This window comes from Mixophyes fleayi, chromosome 4 (assembly GCF_038048845.1).
Source record: "Mixophyes fleayi isolate aMixFle1 chromosome 4, aMixFle1.hap1, whole genome shotgun sequence".
In the NCBI taxonomy this organism is placed as follows: domain Eukaryota; kingdom Metazoa; phylum Chordata; class Amphibia; order Anura; family Limnodynastidae; genus Mixophyes; species Mixophyes fleayi.
This window is the reverse complement of record NC_134405.1, coordinates 185,455,891-185,469,616: the sequence shown is the minus strand read 5'-3', so window position 1 is coordinate 185,469,616 and position 13,726 is coordinate 185,455,891. Positions and strand designations below refer to the sequence as shown.

Sequence of the window (13,726 nt, the reverse complement as noted above, 5' to 3'; positions counted from 1 at the left end):
GCATTCTACAAAACTGTGCCATAATGACATAGATTAAAGATACCCCTGCTGGCAGCAGCAGGAGAACTGACCTGGGGATAGGTCCCAAATGAAGGAGACCCTGGATATGGGACCCCACAAATCTCCTAGATACCTAGCCCTATATGATTTACTGTACACCTATTATTATAACTGAAGTTCTGTCCTGATGTGATACTATATAAATATCTACTTATATATCACAGCAGCCATTTATTACAGAAATAATGACTTTTTCTTTGCTATCACCCTCCAAGGCCCAGTGTGGGCAATTAGAGGGAGGAGTCAGATTCAGCGCACTGTCTTATAGGATAACGAGAACGATGGGCCCTGATACAATAACAGTTAGGACATTGGGACAGTAATCCAGAGGACAGACTTTCTCCATTCAAACTGCCGTGGAAGACCTTGAGAAGAGATAAATAGGGCTGAAAGTGTTTATGTTCTATGAAATTGGGAGATATTCCTACTTGATGTGTTTATATTAATACACCCGGGGTGATTGCTGGGTATATAATACACCCGGGGTGATTGCTGGGTATATAATACACCCGGGGTGATTGCTGGCTATATAATACACCCGGGGTGATTGCTGGGTATATAATACACCCGGGGTGATTGCTGGCTATATAATACACCCGGGGTGATTGCTGGGTATATAATACACCCGGGGTGATTGCTGGGTATATAATACACCCAGGGTGATTGCTGTATATATTACAGTAATAAAGTGTGTGGACAAAGCTTCAGGTCTTATGGGACACTTGCGAGGAGAGAGTGCACCACGGCTGTGACTATCATCACATTGGAATATTAAGTGATATAATGATGGACTGACCAGGCTTGATAGCAGCTCCTCTCGTGCTTCAAGTATTTCACATTTTCTTTCCTGTTTAGGGGATAATGCAGGTATAAAGTCAGTTTTAGAATGAGAGAGAGAGAGAAAGTGACAGACGGTGAGAGAGAGATAGATAAATGTATGTCACACTTATTGTACTTTACAGACAGTGGGCATCACATTATTAATCCCGTCTACAATGTGAATAGTAGGAAACTGAATCTGTACCGTGAGTCAGTTTCCAGCCGTTCGTATGGTGAGGGATAATAACCTTCTAGTGTCCCACTGCCACATGGATGTCGGAGCAGGAACTGATGTGAATGTTTATAGTCTCGTGTAAATGTTGCCGCTATATATATATATATATATATATATATATATAAAGCGCTCCTGAAAGCTGGAGGCCACACATGAAGATATAGCGTGGAATCATGCACAATGACATGTCACACATATGGTTCATAGAATCACAATGGCCACATTCCAATCATACCTCCCAGCTGTCCTGATTTAGGCGGGACAGTCACAAATTTACGCCACTGTGCCACCATTCCACCAGTCAACACGTTTGTCCCCAGGCAAGTTGGGAGGTATGCAGAAATTTTAGGGGTTTGTTAGAGGAGGGGAATTGGAGGCAGCCTAATGCTTCAGAAGCGCTTGGCATGGCCCCAGAGACCGTCACACGCCTGTCAGCCTGGCATGACCACTCCGTTTTGTGATTACCTCTGTACGTGTATGTTTGGATGTATACAAATGGTTATAGATTGTTGTCATACCAGCTGATGCTTCATCCAAACTTCCTCCGCCTCCACTGCCTGGCTCTCCCCCAGTTGTATCCACAATCTCGCAAGATGTTCCTGTGCGGTCTCCAGGTCTTGGTCATTATTCGACCTGGACAGACAGGTAGAGAATACATTCTTATTTACCTGTATATTTAATGTACACCAGTGCCAGACAAATGGTCAGACCCAGAACTGTGATGTTGGTCAGTTCCTGGGACTTGTGTAGTAGAAGAAACCTGAGTAACCTTCATTAACCACAGATTAGGCTCAGAATAAGGGAGATTAATGGGGCAGAGACGTACAGGGATAGGGCCACTGACAGGCTGTGGGCAGAAGCTGCAATAAATAGGTGTTTGATCATAATACAACATTTACAAGGATGTAACATTTATGTGTCATTATGTGATAACTCGCACATGTGACCTGAGTGGAGAGAGCAGGGTGAGTGTGATGTGTGTGCAGGAACAGAGTACTTATATTACATCAGCTTTAATCATATTCTCAGGTGACAGTGAGTTCATAGTGTCATTTTATCAGAAGAAAAACATATAATTATTCATCAGATTCATGTACAATACCCAGTAACTAACCAATGTATTATAATACAGCCAGCTATCTACCAGTATGATATAATATAATACAGCCAGCTATCTACCAGTATGATATAATACACCGAGCTATCTATCAGTATGATATAATATAATACACCCAGTTACTAACTAATGAAATAAAATCCCTGACGTTAGATGATAATAATGACATAATCCTGATAACAGTATATTGTACTTTAAATATTCACATTCAATACAACTCAAAATGTGCAACATAACATAAAACAAATATTTAAAATGACATACAGGAATTGAGAATTTACACTGGGCAGTGGGCTTTATATGAAAGATGTATAGACCCTGTCTTGTCACATGCAGCTCTGTCCTCACTGGAACATCCAGGGGAGTGGACAGGTCACTGCCTCCCACAATTTCCGCAATATCATCTCCTGAAATAATCTGTGCTGCTGGGGCACCTGCTCCTTCCACTATATAACTCTCATTCTGTAGCTTCCTGCTGCCTGCATTCCCCTCTTCACATCATATCACTGTCCCAGTCACATGCAGCCCTGTCCTCACTAACACATCACTCATTTCCTGATATACTCTGTGCTGCTGGGGCACCTGCTCCTTCCACTATATAACTCTGTCTGTAGCTTCCTGCTGCCTCCATTCCCACTCACACATCATGTCACTGCCCCTGTCACGTGCAGCCCTGTTCTCACTAACACATGACTCGTCTCCTGATATACTCTGTGCTGTGCTCTAAACATAAATAGGTTCTCTAATACTTGTCACATGCACCTTCACAATTAGACCTCACCTCATAACTCCCAATTGAGAGACTTATCACACAGCTGTGTGTGTGACTTCCTCGCTCTCTCTGAGCTGCCTTTCTGCACTGCCCCTGGGCTGTGTGGTTCCTCACTATGTTGTCACAGTGCGTGATGTCACAGTGCGTGATGTCACCAGGGCCTGAAGTATGGGATATACTGTGGACATTTATTTACCAGAACACATCAGTAATGGGATGGAACTGCTGTACTTCTCCTAGTTTACATTTACATGAATATCACATTCAGATTCAGATGCAGATAGGAGTATCTCATAGAAGTTTAGGGCAAGTGTAGTATCGGCTTATGGAGTGTGATCATTGTTTGAGCACAAGAGTCATAGGCGAACCAAGGGGAGATTTCTTAGTGTCTGAAAACCCCCCTCCAAGTCTGGGGCACTGTATAATTGAGGTGGCTGGCAGTGCCGTAACTAGGCATTTTAGTGCCCTGGGCGAGACAGGGCACCGGCGCCCCCCATCTTAGTGGGAGTGACCTTTGTTGAGTGGGTGTGGCCAACCTACTGTGGGGGTGTGGCTAGCACTTTTCCGTCTATGTGTCTCGCTGATGTTCTTGAACCCCAAAAATGGTGAAAAAACTTGTATCTAGAAGAAAACCTATACACACTACGCAATATATATATATATATATATATATATATATATATATATATATATACACACACACACAAAAACTAATAATTTGACTTACTGTCCTTCTCTCAGTGATGGGGTGCAAATGAAAAAACTGGTCTGTCCACTGTACCCTTAGACAGGTCAGGTGGCGTGTTTCTCCTTCTCTAGGTGTTGTACCTGGGCCTTGTCTGGGACACAGGTGTAAGCCGCTCTAGTTAGGAGTTCCAAAAAAATGGGCTTAAAACAAAAATAAAAGTAATATAGCAATTTCAGACAGTGTAGCCTTTTCCTGTACATACTACCCTCACAATCCCAAACAAAATGTACAAACAACACTCTTGGCAGAGTGAAAGGTGATGGTGTACTGGGAGAGGTACAACTCATTTGATGGTGATATCAGCCATATATTTTCCTGCATATTAAAAATATATACAAAACATGCTTGAGATATATATATAGGGATATCCTTACAAAGAACTAAGGATCAAATAAGGTTTGAGGTTACCATAGGGCAGACTAGATGGGCCAAGTGGTTCTTATCTGCCTTCAAATTCTGTGTTTCTATGGAGAGATGCTAGCACGGTGTAGAATATTAAATGATTTGGTGTGCTGGGAATATAACAGAGGCATGTGGGGAAAAAGCACAGATTGTATTATTAAAGTGATTTTGTCTTCCAGATTTTGCATATCATCATCATCATCATCATCACCATTTATTTATATAGCGCCACTAATTCCGCAGCACTGTACAGAGAACTCATTCAGATCAGTCCCTGCCCCATCGGAGCTAACAGTCTAAATTTGCATATGTGACTGTGGACAATTTATTGCTTCATATTTACCTTCTCTTCTATACGTCTGTATTCTTCTTTGCTATTCTTCTTCTATATTCTGCTGTCTGAAGACAGTCCTCTTCTACCTTCCCAGTCCAGCCGCCGCTGTAGCTCCTGGCTCTTCTCGGCTCCTCTGAATCCACTAGCAGCGTCATGACGTCGTGACGGTGATAGAGGGCAGAGTTCAGAAGCCAGGAGTAGTCGGGTCACCCCCTCTACACAAATACCAGCCATACTGTGACATTCGGGGGGGAGAGGAGGGGAGACAAAGGCTTTCACTTGCATGGGGGGTGGCAGAGACTGTTACACACAAAGGGGAGGGGGGCAGAGGCTAACACACAGTGGCGGATCGCCACCCCCTATCAGGGGCTTGCTACCGACAGCTGCACACTGTGCAGGTCCGTTCAGCAGTGACAGTGTGATGCCCGGCTGCTCTGATTGTGTTTTAAACACAATCAGAGGAGCGGGACAGCACACTGCCACTGCTAAATGGACCTGCACATACTGTGCAGCCACCGGCAGCCTTAGACATCAGAAAGGGGGCAGGGCCTAAATCACCCCCCCCCCCTAAAATCGCCCGGGGTAGGACAAATGTCTAGATCCGCCCCTGCTAACACATGAACACACACACACAGAGGAAGGGGGCCCAGGCTGACACATAAACACACACACACACAGAGAGGGAGGGGGCAGAGGCTGGCACACACTGACACACACTCACACACAGGGAGGGGGCCAGAGGCTGACACACACATACACAGATGGAGGTGGGCAGAGGCTGACACACACACACAGGGAGGGGGCCAGAGGCTGGCAGACACACACAAACTGGGAGGGGACAGAGGATTACAAATACACACACACACACTCACAAGTGAAGGGGGGACAGAGGTTCTCCCAAGCAGAGAAGGAAAGGGGAGGAGACCGAAGTTGTGACACACAGGGGGATGTTTACAGAGACAGAAGATGTACAGAGGTGAAGCTCCGCCCACTTTTGGATAAGCCCCATCCCTCCGAAGTCCATGAAACTGGAGGTATGCCGCTGTCTGTCACACACAGAGATGGAGCCAATTTGAGGGAGAGAGACTGTCCACGGATGGAACCTGAACAGCATGGGCTTGCCGGCACTCTGCAGCCTGCAATCACAGAGCCAGGACACAGAGGCAGGTAGCGGGCGACTGCTGCGCCCCCTCGGGCTTGCGCCCTGGGTGACGACACCCAGGGCTGCCAAGAAGAATTCAGGGCCCGGGTACAACAAATTCATGGGGCCCCCCTCATAGTGAAGTAAGCCCCAAAATTTTTTTTTACGGCGGCGCAAAAAAGATTAGGTATATGGTCATATATTCAGGGGCGTGGCTAGCCAAACGGCAGTGCAAAAATTTTGGGAGGTGCGGTCATGCATTTGGGGGCGTGGCAAACGTGCCATTGGGGCGTGGCTAACATAAAAACCACTAGGCTCTCAATTCGCCGGAGCGTCACATATGTTTAAGCACTCCTGACTTTCAGGACATCTACCACCACAGGGTAGTATACAAACAATGCAGTGTGTACACAAACAGTTCAGTCTTGGCCTACACCTTACATTGGACACAACATTCACCAAAAATTGGTATTGTCCCTACTAGAATCACAACATTTCACACACTGTGCTGCTCTCTCCTACCTGTTCTTCTCCACTTTCTCCACCTGTGGCTGCTGCTTTCTTTAGTTGTGGCTTGTCCGGATCCAGAAATGTTGAAGGACCTATTTTGAAAAAAAAATGGCTACATTTAGAAAATTACAGCCAGCCCCAGCGTTAAATCAATAGCACCCACGATTAATAATTAGGCCTTCCTCCAGCTCCAATATTACAATAATGTGCCCCTTCATCATCGCCATGCCTTATGATCACACTGTGCCCTCCATGCTGTTTTTGCCCCCTTCATCTGGCTCCCCTTCATCAGACTATACTATGCTGCTCCCCCCCTTTTTCAATCCCACTGTGCCATGCCTCCCCCCCCCTTTGTAACCCCACTGTGTCATGCTGCCCACCATTTTTTAACCCCACTGTGCCATGCTGACCCCTGTTTATTAACCCCACTGTGCCATACTGCCCCGTTTTTTAACCCATCTGTGCCCCTCTCATTTTTTCACCCCCTCTGTCATGCTGCTTTCCCATTTTTTAACCCCTCTGTGCTCCCCCCTCAATTTTTAACCCCTCTGACATGCTGCTTTCCCATTTTTTAACCCATCTGTGCCCCTCTCATTTTTTAACCCCTCTGACATGCTGCTTTCCCGTTTTTTAACCCCTCTGTGCTCCCCCCTCAATTTTTAACCCCTCTGACATGCTGCTTTCCCATTTTTTAACCCCTCTGTGCCCCCACTCATTTTTTAACCCCTCTGACATGCTGCTTTCCCATTTTTTAACCCCTCTGTGCTCCCCCTCATTTTTTAACCCCTCTGACATGCTGCTTCCCCGTTTTTAACCCCTTTGACATGCTGCTTTCCCGTTTTTTAACCCCTCTGTGCTCCCCCTAATTTTTTAACCCCTCTGACATGCTGCTTCCCCGTTTTTTAACCCCTCTGTGCCCCCCTTATTTTTTAACCCCTCTGTCATGCTGCCCCCCCGTTTTTTAACCCCTTTGTGCCCCCTCATTTTTTAACCCCTCTGTCATGCTGCCCCCCCGTTTTTTAACCCCTTTGTGCTCCCCCTCATTTTTTAACCCCTCTGTCATGCTGCCCCCCCCCCCCCCCCGTTTTTTAACCCCTCTGTGCCCCCCTCGTTTTCCTCCCTTCACTTACCTTTTCTCCTCTCTTGGTCTTCTCTGCTGCTCTGTGCTCCATTGTTCCAGACTGACTGAATGCTGGGCATGACATGATGACATCACACCCAGCATTCAGACAGTCTGAATAGAGCACAGAGCAGCAGAGAGGAGGGATGCCGGCTCCGCGATCAGGTGAGTATGTTTTTTTTTTTTTTTAAACTAGCCTGCTCCCCCCACCAACGACCGAGCCCCCCCCCCCCCCCGCCAAAAAAAAAAAAAAAAAGGAAAGGAAAAAAAACGTTTTAAAAAAAAATTAAAACATTAAAAAAAATCAGCAGCGCAAGGGCCCGGGCCGGGCCCCCTGACATGCCGGGCCCGGGTAATTAGTACCCGCTCCCCCCCCCTCTCGGCGGCCCTGACGACACCGCCCGCACCACCCTGGTTACGGCTCTGGTGGCTGGACCCTGCTACCGCTTCACATAGCTCTGCTTGAAAAGGGAGAGCTGCGTGCACCTATCAGTAGTACATGCAGCATTGCCCATGTATATTATGGGGATAGGAAGAATTGGAGAGCAGCCAAGCACTGTCTAAAATAATAGCCACGCCCCCATGCATGCTGGTCAGGCCCACTGGCGGCGTGGTGTGGAAACCCCCCTCTACAAATCCTGCGTTTGCCCCTTAAAGTAGGTATGATAACAAATATCTATATATATATTAAACATCTCCACATTAATTCAGTCTTTCAAGAAAATACATTACCTCATCAATTTGGCTTAAGATTTTTTATTTACTTTTTCTTAGATGCGGAGCCACCACCCACTGTGGGTGACCAGTCAGAGGAGCAGGAGGAGGAGCTGCCCAGAGACCCCGCCCTCCTCTCCACCTGCTGGTCCTGCACATTCTCCATCTGTGCGGTCACTGGAAGCAGGGCCATCTCTCTCATTCAAAAAAGAAAGAAAATACTGGCTCCCTCCCTGGTCTCCTTCTCCTTGCGGCGCTCGCAGTGCATGTCGGGCGTGACGTCATTACGCCCGACATCCACTGCGGAGCGCAGCACGGAGGAGTCCCCCGCGCAAAAACAGCATTCAGCAGGCAGCAGCAGCGACTCTGAAGAAAAATGAAGAGGAGAATAAGCCGATTAAGAGGTAAGTTAAGGGTCTTTTTTTCTTTTTATTTCAAGGGACGCTGACGGCTTAAAAAAGTGTTATATAAATATATATATATATATATATATATATATATATATCACTTTTTTATATCACTTCACATTTTTTTTTACACACATATATATATACATATATAGGGGGCCCGGTGCACTGCTTTGCCAGGGGCCCCATAATGTTGTTAAGAGAGCCCTGCTTAAACTTCCTTATAACTTTATGTATAGTGGAAAGAGGAACATCAAGATTTCTGGAGAATGATTTGTAGCCTTGAGATTGAGCATACTCAGACAACTCTCTGCCTTTTGTCTTGTCTGCTTGCTCATTGAAGTACACACAGTGATACAAAACAGGAGAATGAATTATTTTCTCTATTCAAGCTTGTTTAATGACTGATTTTACGACAGTGATATTACCATATTTAACAGGCAGAGGATGATACCTGGCCGGTCCGATTGTGTTTAAAACATAATCAAAGCCCTGATTGCCCTCCCCGCCGGATCCTCCACTGAACATACTTATATCCATATTCAAATGGAAATGTTTCTTGAGATCCACTTGTACTTTTGACGGGCATACATGCGTGCAAGTTATGTCTGTTTTTTAAAAATGCGAGTTGCATACACATTATGTTCTAAGATGAATCAAGCCAAAAGTGTAAGCATTAATAGTCCAAAAAGGTAAATAGCAATCATTTATATATTTGTATCAAGAAAATAGATTTTTCTTAATTTTGCTGCAAAGTTACTGCCTTAAGTTCATTATAGGTAAAGGCTGAGCACTAACCTCTCTTTTCACAATATCTTGGAGAGATTGCAGTATTTGTGGTAGGCGATGATTAGGGTATAAATTAGAATTTTATTGAAAATAGAACTTTATAAAGCATTATATTGAATAAAATAGATTTTTCAGTTGAAAATAAACCTCAGATAGCAGAGGATGGCTGGAGCTTATTGTAGAGTCATTGATTGTGATAGAGGTGGTGGGATTTAATGTGACAAAGGATGGGGGGAAGGGACTTGCTAACATGGGTGCAAAAAAGGTACAGTAACAAATTGCAAGCAATCGACTGCTGCTCTCCATGTCAGTGATGATGTCACAGCCCATCGTCACACGAAGAGGTGGCCATTCTGTGCAAGCTTTTATCTATGGGTCACTGCACACAGTAGAGCAGGGACAGGTGTCATGACAGGACAGGAACAAGCAGAATCTTCATAGTGATTGTGTTTATTGGCTCACTACACTTGTTTAGCTTTTTTAACACTGTTTAGGACATGTGTAGACAAATCCCCTTAACTAATCCAGGCTGACACCTTATCTGTCTACTAGGAGGGGGGCAGGTTTGTACACCTGATCACATACAGCCAGATCCTCTCGGTACTTGTGCCACTTAGGCTAGGTACACACTGCAGAATTCTCCGACCAATGTGTTATCGACAACGATTGTACCTGCGTCTAAAGGTCCGGTCGGCCGGTCGATTCATGCGTACACATGGATCGAAAGGCGTTTGGAACGACATTTTTAAACAGGACGAGCAATGAAATGAAACAACGATCAGTACTTTGGGATGACTCTCGTTCATCATGTAAGTATACACACTAATGCGATATGTGGCCGAACAGTCATTTATCAGGTGATTGGCCTGAAAACACTTGATGATGAGTGTAAAATAATTAATATATCTAGAAAATGTGTCATACAATACTTAAACATTTTCCTATATTGTGTGGGCCCGTTCATTTTATTTTGTGTAAATCCATATCCTCCAAATGATAATGAAATTATTTGACATATTTTTTATTTTTATAACAATTTTCTTCTCCCTTAAAGTTTAAAACAAGATTTAGAACCATCGGCTTCCCTACTGCACTAAAGGGGATATTTTTCCAAAGTTCCGTTTTGTATGTGGTTTTGGAAATGCTACACGGCAGTTTTTTTTATAACTCAAATTTTTATTCAAACAAACTGGGTGACAGCCAACGTACAAATAGATAACAGAGACATAATACAAGAAAAAGAATAAAAAAAAAAGGCAGTCACTGTCACAGTACATATTAGTAATTGCTGTTCCTAGCAACATGTGGCACAAAACTGAAAACCGTAATGACACAGGCAATATCCTTATTATTATAAAGGGAAGTGGGTGGGCAGGAGGGAGGGGGGGGGTCGTCAGTGCTAGTAAGATAAAACAGGTCAGTGTCTCAGACCTCAGGAGAAGTAGCTTTATCTAAGGGATTATCATAAACAGAAGTATCTGGTATGAATGAGTCAACCTACAGGAGGGAGGTATTGGGGACATCAGTGGTGTAACCAAGGAGCCCAGATTTGATTAAACTTATCGTCTTTATCGCGGAGGTGGAAAGTGATTTTTTCCATGCTAGCAATGAACCAGACATAGGACTTTAGAGAAGAGACGCGGGGGGGTGCTGCACTTTTCCAGGATTTGGCTATCAGGCACCTGGCGGCCGCCAAAATGTGCGAATGCAATTATGCAGAGGGGACATCATCATCTTGTATAGGATAGCAAAGGAGGAAGGACCAAGGATCCTTCTGGATAGGGAATTGAAGAAGGGAGGAAAGGAGATAAGCTACTCTATCCCAAAAGGAGGAGATGACAGGGCAAGACCACCAGATGTGAAAGAAGGTACCTCTATGGCCGCAATCCCGCCAACAAGCCGGGGAGGTAGTTGGGTACATTTTAACTAGTCTGTCAGGCGTGAGGTACCATCTGTAGAGAATCTTGTATGCATTCTCCTTAATTAGAGTGGAGATGGAACTGGAGGCTCCATTCGATCTGATGGTCTCCCAGCAGTCCTCCTCGGGGGGGGGGGGGGGGGGGGACCCAAATCTCTCTCCCACTCTCTCTCGTGGCTACTCCCGGAGACCAACAATTTGTCTAGAAGCAGATTATAGATTGAGGAGATCATGCCTCTCCGAAGCAGTGAGGAGAGACAGAGGGACTCAAAGGAGGATATCAATGGAGGAGGGTTGCCCGACAGGAGAGAGAGGACGAAATGCCTGATTTGAAAGTATTGGTAGAATGGTGGGTTTAGTGTGGGGAATTTGGAGCGGAGAGCATCAAAGGTTATAAATCCTCCTTGATCTAGGAGGTCCCCGGCAAATTGGATACCCGTGCCGGTCCATGATAGAAAGAAGGACCGAATTCCACCTGGGGGGAAGGCAGGGTTGAGCCACAAGGGCATGATATTCAATGAAGTTGAGGAAACAGAGAGGTGGTTTTTGCATGTCTCCCAGGTCCGGGCAGCAAATAGGAGGGTAGGGAATCTCCTGATCCGTGCAAGCCTAGACTGCTTAGGCAGGCCCCAGATACCAGATAGGTTTGGTAGGGAGAGGTAAGCTGCTTCCATATCCGCCCATGCGTGAGAGGCTGGAGGAGCAAAGGAAGTAACAATGGAACTGAGGTGGGCTGCCCAGTAATATGCTTTCAGATCCGAAAAGCCCCTACCACCGGATTTTGTAGGTTTCTTAAGCTGGGTTAGTCGGACCCTGGGAGCCCTACCCCACCAGACAAATTTAACTAAGTGTCGCTGCATAGCAATTAATTCAGAGATAGGGACCCTAATGGGGAGTGTCTGGAATAGATAAAGGAGTGGGGGGAGAACAGACATTTTAACGGCGATGATCCTGCCCAGCCACGAGATAATTAGGGGTCTCCAGGAGAAGATGTCAGATTTAAGTTTGAGGAAGAGAGCCGGGTAGTTCTCCTGGTAGAGTGACTCATAGGTGGTGGTGATGTAGATCCCCAGGTATTTTAACTTTTTCTTTTGCCACCAAAAATGGAATTGGGAGGTGATGTTGTGACAATCACGGGGAGGGAGATTAAGTAAGAGTGCCTCAGATTTAGTGATATTAATTTTATAGCCGGAGAGATCTCCGTAGTGGGACATGATGGAGAATAAGTTGGGCAGGGATATTCTCGGCTGCAGAAGTGTCAATAGCACATCATCGGCAAAAAGAGAAATCTTGCTCTCCAGGTCCCCCGTGTACACACCCCTCACATCCGGTGATGCTCGGATCGTGGCCGCCAAGGGTTCGATGACAAGGCCAAAGATAAGAGGAGAAAGGGGACAGCCCTGGCGTGTGCCATTGTTGATCGTTATGCAGTCCGAAGGAGAGCCATTGACCATAACCCTAGCAGAGGGAGAGGAATATAAGGCTTGCACCCCCGCCAGGAAATCTCCAGTCAGGCCAAAACGCTGCAGTGTGTGGGTCATGAACTGCCAGGAGATCCTGTCGAAGGCTTTTTCAGCATCTAGTGCCAAAATAATCGAGGGGGTTTTCTTAGCATTGAGTATATAGATAAGATCAACAGCTCTCCTCGTATTGTCCTTAGCTTGCCTGCCGGGAATAAAGCCTACCTGGTCGTAGTGGATTAGGGAGGGGAGTACAGAATTAAGCCGGTTGGCGAGAATTTTGGCGTAGAGCTTAACATCATTATTAAGTAGGGATATCGGGCGGTAGCTGGCGCAATCATAGATGTCCTTTCCCTCCTTATAAATCAGGGACACACTGCAGTTTTTAATTCACAGTTGCTGTATTTTCTATCCCCCGGTTTGAAAGGTGAAAACTCAAACTACTGGCGATAGCTGGTAATGAGCAGGAATTTCAAAAGTCCTAATCTGCAGGTGGATTCTGTCAACCCCGCCAGCGGATTGATTCTAACCCGCAGGTGGACTGATTTCCAACTGCTGTGTTTGGAATAAGGCATTTTTTACAAAGGTGAATTTCAATGTGCCCTAAAAAAAAGCACAGGATTATAAAGTCAAAAAATATAATATCTTTGATAGGGGGATCAGGGGACTAGTTGATAAGAGAGGAATGGTTGACAAGTATTTGGAAGTGAGCAGAGTTATAATTTATGATTGTTGAAAAGTGTCTTGTTCTTGTTTGTAGTCTTGTTTTCTACTGTTCTGTTTGCCTTATTGTTTACTTTCTCTGTCTCTGTTTTTTTTGTTTGTGAGCATGCTGTGAGTTTCAGTGTTGTTTGGCTAATGTGTGTTTTGTCTTTATTTTGTCAGTGTTAAATGGTTTCTGACCCTTTTGTATAGCCATCCAGGTCCTTATAGGCTAATGAGTTGCATTTTTTACAGTATCACTAACACCTCATTTGAGTATTAGCTTTAATGGGGGGTTGATGGTAGGTTTCAAACAGTTTTGTCTTTAGAAAATAAACGTTTTAAAACCACCACAAAAACTGCAGAAAACCCAGCAATTTTGCAAAACTGCACTTTGGCAAATATCTCCCTTAAGGTATTTGTTTTTCAAAGAGTTGTAACAATGTAAAAATCTAACAGAACTTGTGTTTGCATGCCA

General features: G+C 45.1%; 1 long non-coding RNA gene across 2 annotated transcripts; it reads right to left on the bottom strand.

Annotated features, from left to right (window-relative positions):
* Positions 1 to 851: 851 nt before the first annotated feature.
* LOC142150036 (uncharacterized) lies at positions 852 to 4,958 on the bottom strand. Of its 2 annotated transcripts, none has more exons than XR_012690980.1 (4): positions 4,497 to 4,958; positions 3,731 to 3,891; positions 1,633 to 1,747; positions 852 to 907 (listed from the first exon to the last, which is right to left on the bottom strand). It is a non-coding gene; the product is annotated as an uncharacterized LOC142150036 (long non-coding RNA). The 2 variants fall into 2 exon arrangements; XR_012690981.1 differs by having other exon boundaries at positions 3,731 to 3,865.
* Between the last annotated feature and the right edge of the window lie 8,768 nt (positions 4,959 to 13,726).